Raw genomic sequence first — 12395 nt, 5'->3', positions numbered from 1 at the left:
GACTGAGAAAATATTTGAAGAGATTATAGTTGAAAACTTCCCTAATATGGGAAAGGAAATAGTTAATCAAGTCCAGGAAGCACAGAGAGTCCCATACAGGATAAACCCAAGGAGAAACACGCCAAGACACATATTAATCAAACTGTCAAAAATTAAATATAAAGAAAACATATTAAAAGCAGCAAGGGAAAAACAACAAATAACACACAAGGGAATCCCCATAAGGTTAACATCTGATCTTTCAGCAGAAACTCTGCAAGCCAGAAGGGAGTGGCAGGATATACTTAAAGTGATGAAGTAGAAAAACCTACAACCAAGGTTACTCTACCCAGCAAGGATCTCATTCAGATTTGATGGAGAAATTAAAACCTTTACAGACAAGCAAAAGCTGAGAGAGTTCAGCACCACAAAACCAGCTTTACAACAAATGCTAAAGGAACTTCTCTAGGCAGGAAACACAAGAGAAGGAAAACACCTACAATAACAAACCCAAAACATTTAAAAAAATGGGAATGGGAACATGCATATCGATAATTACCTTGAATGTAAATGGATTAAATGCTCCCACCAAAAGACACAGGCTGGCTGAATGGATACAAAAACAAGACCCATATATATGCTGTCTACAAGAGACCCACTTCAGACCTAGAGACACATACAGACTGAAAGTGAGGGGATGGAAAAAGATATTCCATGCAAATGGAAATCAAAAGAAAGCTGGAGTAGCAATTCTTATATCAGACAAAATAGACTTTAAAATAAAGAATATTATAAGAGACAAAGAAGGACACTATATAATGATCAAGGGATCGATCCAAGAGGAAGGTATAACAATTGTAAATATTTATGCACCCAACATAGGAGCACCTCAATACATAAGGCAAATACTAACAGCCATAAAAGGGGAAATCGACAGCAACACAATCATAGTAGGGGACTTTAACACCCCACTTTCACCAATGGACAGATCCTCCAAAATGAAAATAAATAAGGAAACACAAGCTTTAAATGATACATTAAACAAGATGAACTTAATTGATATTTATAGGACATTCCACCCAAAAACAACAGAATACACATTTTTCTCAAGTGCGCATGGAACATTCTCCAGGATAGATCATATCTTGGGTCACAAATCAAGCCTTGGTAAATTTAAGAAAATTGAAATCGTATCAAGTATCTTTTCTGACCACAACGCTATGAGACTAGATATCAATTACAGGAAAAGATCTGTAAAAAATACAAACACATGGAGGCTACACAATACACTACTTAATAATGAAGTGATCACTGAAGAAATCAAAGGGGAAATCAAAAAATACCTAGAAACAAATGACAATGGAGATACGACGACCCAAAACCTATGGGACGCAGCAAAAGCAGTGCTAAGAGGGAAGTTTATAGCAATACAAGCCTACCTCAAGAAACAGGAAACATCTCGAATAAACAACCTAACCTTGCACCTAAAGCAATTAGAGAAAGAAGAACAAAAAAACCCCAAAGCTAGCAGAAGGAAAGAAATCATAAAGATCAGGTCAGAAATAAATGAAAAAGAAATGAAGGAAACAATAGCAAAAATCAATAAAACTAAAAGCTGGTTCTTTGAGAAGATAAACAAAATTGATAAACCATTAGCCAGACTCATCAAGAGAAAAAGGGAGAAGACTCAAATCAATAGAATTAGAAATGAAAAAGGAGAAGTAACCACTGACACTGCAGAAATACAAAAGATCATGAGAGATTACTACAAGCAACTCTACGCCAATAAAATGGACAACCTGGAAGAAATGGACAGATTCTTAGAAATGCACAAACTGCCGAGACTGAACCAGGAAGAAATAGAAAATATGAACAGACCAATCACAAGCACTGAAATTGAAACTGTGATTAAAAACCTTCCAACAAACAAAAGCCCAGGACCAGATGGCTTCACAGGTGAATTCTATCAAACATTTAGAGAAGAGCTAACACCTATCCTTCTCAAACTCTTCCAAAATATTGCAGAGGGAGGAACACTCCACAACTCATTCTACGAGGCCACCATCACCCTGATACCAAAACCAGACAAAGATGTCACAAAGAAAGAAAACTACAGGCCAATATCACTGATGAACATAGATGCAAAAATCCTCAACAAAATACTCGCAAACAGAATCCAACAGCACATTAAAAGGATCATACACCATGATCAAGTGGGGTTTATCCCAGGAATGCGAGGATTCTTCAATATACGTAAATCAATCAATGTGATACACCATATTAACAAATTGAAGGAGAAAAACCATATGATCATCTCAATAGATGCAGAGAAAGCTTTCGACAAAATTCAACACCCATTTATGATAAAAGCCCTGCAGAAAGTAGGCATAGAGGGAACTTTCCTCAACATAATAAAGGCCATATATGACAAACCCACAGCCAACATTGTCCTCAATGGTGAAAAACTGAAACCATTTCCACTAAGATCAGGAACAAGACAAGGTTGCCCACTCTCACCACTATTATTCAACATAGTTTTGGAAGTGTTAGCCACAGCAATCAGAGAAGACAAAGAAATAAAAGGAATCCAAATCGGAAAAGAAGAAGTAAAGCTGTCACTGTTTGCAGATGACATGATACTATACATAGAGAATCCTAAAGATGCTACCAGAAAACTCCTAGAGCTAATCAATGAATTTGGTAAAGTAGCAGGATACAAAATTAATGCACAGAAATCTCTTGCATTTCTATACACTAATGACAAAAAATCTGAAAGTGAAATTAAGAAAACACTCCCGTTTACCATTGCAACAAAAAGAATAAAATATCTAGGAATAAACCTACCTAAGGAGACAAAAGACCTGTATGCAGAAAATTATAAGACACTGATGAAAGAAATTAAAGATGATACAAACAGATGGAGAGATATACCATGTTCCTGGATTGGAAGAATCAACATTGTGAAAATGAGTCTACTACCCAAAGCAATCTACAGATTCAATGCAATCCCTATCAAACTACCACTGGCATTTTTCACAGAACTAGAACAAAAAATTTCACAATTTGTATGGAAACACAAAAGACCCCGAATAGCCAAAGCAATCTTGAGAATGAAAAATGGAGCTGGGGGAATCAGGCTCCCTGACTTCAGACTATATTACAAAGCTACAGTAATCAAGACAGTTTGGTACTGGCACAAAAACAGAAATATAGATCAATGGAACAGGATAGAAAGCCCAGAGATAAACCCACGCACATATAGTCACCTTATCTTTGATAAAGGAGGCAAGCATATACAGTGGAGAAAAGACAGCCTCTTCAATAAGTGGTGCTGGGAAAATTGGACAGGTACATGTAAAAGTATGAAATTAGAACACTCCCTGACACCATGCACAAAAATAAACTCAAAATGGATTAAAGACCTAAGTGTAAGACCAGACACTATCGAACTCTTAGAGGAAAACATAGGCAGAACACTCTATGACATACATCACAGTAAGATTCTTTTTGACCCAGCTCCCAGAGAAATGGAAATAAGAACACAAATAAACAAATGGGACCTAATGAAACTTAAAAGCTTTTGCACAGCAAAGGAAACCATAAACAAGACCAAAAGACAACCATCAGAATGGGAGAAAATATTTGCAAATGAAGCAACTGACAAAGGATTAATCTCCAAGATTTACAAGCAGCTCATGCAGCTCAATAACAAAAAAACGAACAACCCAATCCATAAATGGGCAGAAGACCTAAATAGACATTTCTCCAAAGAAGATATACAGATGGCCAACAGACACATGAAAGAATGCTCAACATCATTAATCATTAGAGAAATGCAAATCAAAACTACAATGAGATATCATCTCACACCGGTCAGAATGGCCATCATCAAAAAATCTAGAAACAATAAATGCTGGAGAGGGTGTGGAGGAAAGGGAACTCTCTTGCACTGTTGGTGGGAATGTAAATTGATACAGCCAGTATGGAGGTTCCTTAAAAAACTAAAAATAGAACTACCATACGACCCAGCAATCCCACTACTGGGCATATACCCTGAGAAAACCATAGGTCAAAAAGAGTCATGTACCAAAATGTTCATTGCAGCTCTATTTACAATAGCCAGGACATGGAAGCAACCTAAATGTCCATCGACAGATGAATGGATAAAGAAGATGTGGCACATATATACAATGGAATATTACTCAGCCATAAAAAGAAATGAAATGGAGGTATTTGTAATGAGGTGGATGGAGTTAGAGTCTGTCATACGGAGTGAGGTGAGTCGGAAAGAGAAAAACAAATACAGTATGCTAACACATATATACGGAATCTAAGGGAAAAAAAAGGCCATGAAGAACCTAGTGGCAAGACAGGAATAAAAACACAGACCTACTAGAGAATGGACTTGAGGATATGGGGAGGGGGTGGGGTGAGATGTGACAGGGTGAGAGAGTGTCATGGACATATATACACTACCAAATGTAAGATGGATAGCTGGTGGGAAGCAGCTGCATAGCACAGGGAGATCAGCTCGGTGCTTTGTGACCACCTAGAGGGGTGGGATGCGGAGGGTGGGAGGGAGGGAGATGCAAGAGGGAAGAGATATGGGAACATATTGTATATGTATAACTGATTAACTTTGTTATAAAGCAGAAGCTAACACACCATTGTAAGGCAATTGTACTTCAATAAAGATGTTTAAAAAAAATAAAATAAAATAAAAAATAAAAAATAAAAGTTTATTTAAAAAACCAACTAACATTTAATGGGTACATAGTATATGCCATCTCCTTACACACGTCTCCTTCCTGCAATGCCCTTTCATGAAGGACGTTATCTACCTGATAAGCTCACATTCATCCTTCAAGAACAAGACTAGGAGGGTAGGTGGAAGAGAGGACAGACGGGCAGGCCAATCCAAAAACAAAACCTTTTACAAAATTTTCAACATCAATATTTACTAATACATCTATCTTATGTCACACATCTGAAGGGAAAAATCTAGAATTATCTAGCCACAAGAAAACCTCTCCCTTATATCAACCTTAATAAGCAAGATGGCAGTGTAAGGCACATCTTTAAAATAAAATCCCATTTGAACTGACCAAAAGAAACATGACCGAATACAGCTTAATATTCAAATAATCAAGTCTTACACTATCATTAAGTTCATAACATTTTACAATCTTTATTTTCCCTTCTCATCCTCTCCTTTAGCCGAAAACAAGCATAGCTACCAGGGTTGACTTCTTTGAAGTACTATAACTTTTTTTTTCCCCAATCACAGAGTAATATCTCCCTTAAAATTTGTATTATACTTGTGTAATTTTCCCTAATGGACTACACAGCTCCCATGAGGATAGAGTCCATCTTTCAACCCTGTCATTATACACCCCCATATTACCCAATACACTGCTTTGCAAGTAGTATCCAAGAACTGGAAAACCAGCTGCCTGATTTGTTTTTTGTACTGAACACCAAAAGCCCTTAAAAGTAAAATGACCTACACATACTTAAAGGTTTAAAAATAAATGAGTTAATAAAACTTGGGCTCTCTATTCTAAATATTCTCATATTTTTCCTTCTCTTTATTAGAAGTCTATATAAGCGATTCAGAGAAATGTAAAGAAATCTGGTCAGCAAAATTAAATATCATAAAACACAGTAACAACTGATAAAGGCAAAAAGTCACATTATCAAAAAGCAAAATATACTAAGAATGACTAGATCAGTGACAGACCTAAATAGACATCACTGGGACTGAACAAACTGGTCTCCTAAACAGGACAAATGAAATTGAAAGTTAAAAGTCAGATCAGAATATACCATCACACTGTAGATAAACTAAGAATACTGCATACAGTCAATGAGACTGTCAGATACTAGAATGAACAATTTTTTTTAAAAAACTAGGAAATTTATCCCATAAGTAATTGAAAAATACCAACAATTTTTACTTACTGAGAACATACTATGTACTAGGCACTGTACTATGAGTACAGAATAGGACAATTCTCTCTGCCCTCAGGAAGTCTTTCTAATGTGACACTTATCAAAGAACAAGTAAACAAAATATTTGTCAATTTTAATGAATGACACAGATAATTAAAAAGACTAAAATAAGGAGAAAAAGTAAAGAACTGGGTAGAAAAATAAGGCTCATTTGATGGGCTGACATTTAAGCTGCAACACAAAAGACAAGTGGCTAGCAGTAAGAAGGGAAGTGCAAATGTGAACATGTCCAGGTCACAAGAAGAGAGGAGCAGATTGCTTAAGTCTGGGGTCCCTTCCTACTCTATGATTAAGTCTTTCATTGATTATAGAAACATATACTCACATATTAGTTTCTTGTGGATGCCATAACAAATTACCGAAAATCTGGTGGCTGAAAACAACAGAAATTTATTTTCTCATGATTCTGGAGGCCAGAAGTCTGAAATCAGTATCACTGGTGGAAATTAAGAAGTTAGCAAGGCTGCTTCCCTCAGCAGGCTTTAGGTGAGAATCCATTCCTTGACTTCCCCAGCTTCTGGTGGCTGCCAGTATTCCCTGACTTGTAGCCATATCATTCTAATCATCAAGGCCAACATCTTCAAATCACTCTCTGCTCCTCTGTCACATCACCTGTTCCTCCGTATGTCTGTAAAATGTTGCTTTGTTTCTGTCTTCTAGGATACTTGTGATACCATTTGAAGCCCACCTAGATAATCCAGAATAATCTACTCATTGCAAACCCTTTTTCCAAATAAGAAAGCATTTACAGCTTCCAGGATTAGGACCTGTTATCTTTGAAGAACATTATTCTGCTTATCACATAGCAACTTTTAAAATACATTAACAAAACTGAGAGAGATTAACAACTATTAGTGACAGACATGTTTAAAGTTACATGAAAAAGAAAATAATTCAATCACTTAAAATACAAAACATACAAACAAAAATTTACTAAATTTCAATTTCCACTAATATATACTTCTACTTACTGCTTTTCAATGAAAGAAATCTCTAAAAACCATACCTACTACATTAAAATGAAAAAGGGAATAAATGTACAGCTTTGTTAGCATGATGGAGCTGAGAGCAATTTTTTATTTAAAATTTATTATTATTGTTTATGTAAAAATTAAGTGTTTTTAAGTACTGAAAAATACTTAACTATACAAGCATTATACATATCACACACCTAAATTATACAATAAAGTAGATTTTTCAACAAACTTTGGGAAAAAAACATTTCATAATGAAAGTAAGTCCTAATCTGTTTTTAAAAATCAGATTTTCAAATTTCATGTGGTCCTAAATTGTGTCTCACCTGTATTTTACAGCATTTAAAGATACCCTAGTTACTAAAAAAAGGCTCTCAAAGAATCAGACCTCCGTATCCACTGATGTGGAACCTGTGGATATAAAAGGGCCAACTGTAAGGGACTTAAGCATCTGCAGGGGATGCTGAAACCAATCCCCCTTGGATACCAAGGGATGACTGTATTTAACCAATGACTAATTTTAAGGTAACAATGATTACACATCACTTTATATGATCTGAACCATGTTTTAATGTAAAATATAAATTTTGATATGTAGAGTTTTAGATACCGCAGTCTCAAAAGTATTATTACTTTATATGAGAAAACTATACATCAACATACAAAGAATACATATTAAAATAACTGGGAGCACGGTGTGGACAAGATAGAAGAGCAAGAAGACACCGAGCTCAGCTCCCCACACAAGCACACCAAAACTACAACTATTTACAGAGCAACTACCTATGAGAACAACCTGAAGACTAGTAGAAAAAAATTTCCACAACTACATATATAAAGAAGGAGCCACAATGAGAGGGACAGAGATTCAGTATAGTCAAGACCCACACTCCCACGTAGGTGACCCACAAACATGAGGATAATCACAATTGCAGAGCTTCTCCTCAAGGAGCCAGGGGTCTCAGTCCAACACTGAACTCCCCAGCCCAGGGGACCTGCACCAGAAGACAAACCTCCAGAACATCTGGCTTTGAAGGCCAGCAGGGCTTGTGTACAGGAGAGCTGGAGGATTGTAGGAAACAGACTCCAATCTTAATGGGCACAAACAAAATCGTACAAATTCCACATCCCAGTGCAGAAGCAGTACTTTGAAAGGAGATGAGTCAGACCCATTTACTGATCTTGGAAAGCCTCTAGAGAAGCAGAAGGCAATTGGGACTCCTGCTGGGGACACAGATAATGTGGGCAGCCATTTCTGGAATATCATTCAACCATGAAGACATTGGTGTTGGCAATTTGGAGTCCTCCTTCTAGCCTATTAGCTCTAGGGGTTTACCTGCACATGAACAGGCCAGCACCAGCCCCTGACCCCCAGGCCATATAGCCAGCAACCCCAGGACCCAGTCCACACACCAGCAAGCCAGCAATCACTGCATGAGACAGGACCCGGCAGCCTACAGGGCCAGAGCCGAGCCCTACCTAACAACAGGCCCACAACAATCAGCCCCACCACAAAAGAAGAGCCCATGCAGCACACCTAGGTAGCACCCCTAGAGCATTATAGTTTTGGTAACCACAGGAAAGTATGCTGCTGAGACCCTCAGGACACCTACATAAGGCCACATCTCCGTGACTGGAAAATGTAACCAACCTACCTAATATATCAGAAATAAACAAAGAGAATTAGGCAAAATGATGACATAGAGAAATATGTTTCAAATGAAGGAATAAGACAAAACCTGAGAAGAAGAACTAAGCAAAGTGGAGATAAGCAATCTACCCAACAAAGAGTTCAAGGTAATGATCATAAAGACACTTAATGAACTCAGGAAAAGAATAGATGAACACTGTGAGAGTTTAAGAGGGAGAAAATATAAACGAGAACCAAATGGAACTGAAAAGTACAATAACAGAATTTTAAAATACAATAGAAGAAATCAACAGTAGGTTAAATAATACAGAGAAACAGACTAGCAACCTGGAAGACAGAGTAGTGGAAGTCACTCAAATTGAACTAAAAAGTAGAGAGAGAAAGTTTTTTAAAATGCAGATACTTTAAGAGGCCAGTAACTAGTTAAAGAGTACACAAAACAAAAAGATGTAAAATATGATGTAAAAAACATTAAATGTAGGGGGGGGGCGTAAAATTGCAAAATTATTAGAAAGTATTTGAATTTAAGAGATTATCAACCTTAAAAAAATCATATGTATGCACGTATGTGTATGCATATTCTTGTATATAAAACTCATGGTAACTATAAACTAAAAATCTATAAAAAATACAAGCTAAAAAAAAGAGAAATGAATACAAACATAACACAAAAATACTCATTAAATCACCAAGGAGTGGAGCAAAGAAGGGAACAGAAAAAAAAATACAAAAGCAACCAGAATACAATCAACACAGCAGCAATAACTACATACCTATCAATAATTACTTTAAATGTATGTGAACTAAATAATTCAATCAAAAGACACAGACTGGCTGAATTGTTACAAAAAAAATGACCCATATATTTGCCGCCTGAAAGAGACTTACTTCAGATCCAAAGAAACATACAGGCTGAAAGTGAGAGGATGGAAAATGTATTTCATGCAAATGTTAAAAAGAGAACTGGAGTAGCAATGCTTATATCAGACAAAATAGATTTTGAAACAAAGACTGAGACTCTTCCTGCAGCAGTGTGGATTTGAGGAGGCAGCTCACGGGGGTGAGGCGTTCAGGAGCATGGCCTTCCCACTCTTGTTGGGTGAGGTAACACAGACCTTGGAGCCAGATTTGCTGGGTTCGTACCCCAGGCCCAACATTTAAGCACTCTATGGCTTTGGGAAACTCAGGTAGCATGAATCTCACCTGCAAAGAGAGAAAGCTTCACTGAACTCATTGCAGAGCAGCAGGGAAAGCCAGATTCCACGATGGCTGCAGCAGGGTTCATGGTAAGAATCTCGGCTTGCAGGCTGCCCTGGGGGGTCACGTCTTCCTGCAGCTTGTAGACCCTCAGGCTTAGGAGCTATTTCAAGCAAACCACCTTGAGAGAGTAAGGTGTTCTTGAGACCATCTGTACCGAATCCGTGACTGAACCCAGTGAAGACCTCTATATAAACGTTGAAGATTCTAGCAGCACATGTGGACACCTACTCTTTTAGCCACCAGCTGCTGCAGACAGCCTCGTACACAAATTGCTACCAAGTCAGCCTGTTCTAGCTAAACAGCTATGGTAAACCCTCATAATGTGACTTCATAACAGAGACAGCCACATTCACTGCTAAGGTCTTGGTGCTCCGGCCTGGTGTCAGGTCTGAGCCTCTGAGGTGGGAGAACAGACTTCAGGACATTAGAACACCAGAGACCTCCCGGTCTCATGTAATATCAACGGGTGAGAGCTCTCCCAGAGATCTCTGTCTCAACGCTAAGACACAGCTCCACTCAAAGACCAGCAAGTACCAGGACTGGACGCCCCATGCAAAACAACTAGCAAGACAGGAACACAACCCCACCCATTACCAGAGAGGCTGCCTAAAATCATACTAAGTTCACAGAAACCCCAAAACACACCACCAGAAGTGGCCCTGCCCACCAGAAAGGCAAAATCCAGCCTCATGCACCAGGAAACAGGCACCAGTCTCCCCCACCAGGAAGCCTACACAACCCACTGCTCCAACCTTACCCACTGGGAGCAGACACCAAAAACAATGAGATCTACGATCCAGCAGCCTGCGAAAAGGAGACCACAAACACAGTAAGTTAAGCAAAATGAGAAGACAAAAAAATATGCAGCACATGAAGGAGCAATGTAAAAACCCATCAGATCAAACAAATGAAGAGGAAATAGGCAGCCTACCTGAAAAAGAATTCAGAGTAATGATAGTAAAGATGATCCTAATCTTAGAAATAGAATGTAGAAAATACAAGAAACGTTTAACAAGGACGTAGAAGAAGTAATGATCACACAAACGATGAACTACACAATAAATGAAATTAAAAATTCTATAGAAGGAATCAATAGCAGAAAAACTGAGGCAGAAGAACACATAAGTGACCTGGAAGACAAAACAGTGGAAATAACTACCACAGATAAGAATAAAGAAAAAAGAATGAAAAGAATTGAGGACAGACTCAGAGACCTCTGGGACAACATTAAATGCACCAACATCCTAATTATAGGGGTCTCTGATGAAGAACAGAAAAACAAAGGGACAGAGAAAATATTTGAAAAGATTATAGTTGAAAACTTCCCTAATATGGGAAAGGAAATAGTCCAGTCCAAGAAGGGCAGAGAGTCCCATACAGGATAAATCCAAGGAGAAACACGTCAAGACACATATTAATCAAACGATCAAAAATTAAATACAGAGAAAAAACATTAAAAGCAGCAAGGGAACAGCAACAAATAACATACAGGGGAATCCCCATAAGGTTAACAGCTGATCTTTCAGCAGAAACTCTGCAGGCCAGAAGGGAGTGGCAGGACATATTTAAAGTGATGGAAGGGAAACACTTACAACCAAGATTACTCTACTGAACAAGGATCTCATTCAGATTCCATGGAGAAATTAAAACCTTTACAGACAAGCAAAAGCTAAGGGAATTCAGCACCACCAAACCAGCTTTACAACAAACGCTAAAGGAACTTCTCTAGGCAGGAAACACAAGACAAGAAAAAGACCTACAACAACAAACTGCAAACAATTAAGAAAATGGTAATAGGAATATACATATCACTAATTACCTTAAATGTAAATGGATTAAATGTGCCCACCAAAAGACACAGACTGGCTGAATGGATACAAAAACAAGACCTGTATATATGCTGTCTACAAGAGACCCACTTCAGACCTAGAGACACATACAGACTGAAAGTGAGGGGATGGAAAAAGATATTCCATGCAAATGGAAATCAAAAGAGAGCTGGAGTAGCAATTCTCATATCAGGCAAAATAGACTTTAAAATAAAGACTATTACAAGAGACAAAGAAGGACACTACATAATGATCAAGGGATCGATCCAAGAAGAAGATATAACAATTGTAAATATTTATGCACCCAACATAGGAGCACCTCAATACATAAGGCAAATACTAACAGCCATAAAAGGGGAAATCGACAGTAACACAAACATAGTAGGGGACTTTAACACCCCACTTTCACCAATGGACAGATCATCCAAAATGAAAATAAATTAGGAAACACAAGCTTTAAATGATACATTAAACAAGATGGACTTAATTGATATTTATAGGACATTCCATCCAAAAACAACAGAATACACATTCTTGTCAAGTGCTCATGGAACATTCTCCAAGATAGATCATATCTTGGGTCACAAATCAAGCCTTGGTAAATTTAATAAAATTGAAATCGTATCAAGTATCTTTTCTGGCCACAACGCTATGAGACTAGGCATCAATTACAAAAAAAAAATGTAAAAA

At 37.7% G+C, this 12395-nt stretch overlaps 1 protein-coding gene and 1 long non-coding RNA gene across 15 annotated transcripts in view; one reads left to right on the top strand and one right to left on the bottom strand.

Annotated features, from left to right (window-relative positions):
- CCDC91 (coiled-coil domain containing 91) overlaps nt 1-12395 on the bottom strand; it is a 422422-nt gene that overhangs the window by 344637 nt on the left and 65390 nt on the right. The window contains exon 3 of one of the 14 annotated variants that reach the window (XM_082352212.1): nt 6317-6364. The exons of 11 other annotated variants lie outside the window; for them this stretch is intronic. The gene's annotated coding sequence lies outside the window, so the exon portion shown is untranslated. Of the gene's footprint in view, nt 1-6316; nt 6392-12395 lie in introns of those variants that run through there. 2 more of the 14 variants (XM_082352192.1, XM_082352198.1) reach the window with 2 other exon arrangements.
- The window catches only part of LOC309610006, a 42350-nt gene continuing 37361 nt past the window's right edge, over nt 7407-12395 (top strand). The window contains exon 1 of the long non-coding RNA XR_014233695.1: nt 7407-12395. This exon is cut by the window's right edge and continues 25780 nt beyond it. This is a non-coding gene — a long non-coding RNA (uncharacterized lncRNA).

This window comes from Balaenoptera borealis, assembly GCF_965194805.1.
Source record: "Balaenoptera borealis genome assembly, chromosome: 13".
In the NCBI taxonomy this organism is placed as follows: Eukaryota; Metazoa; Chordata; class Mammalia; order Artiodactyla; family Balaenopteridae; genus Balaenoptera; species Balaenoptera borealis.
The sequence above is the reverse complement of the archived record's forward strand: the minus strand, read 5'-3'. Positions and strand labels throughout refer to the sequence as shown.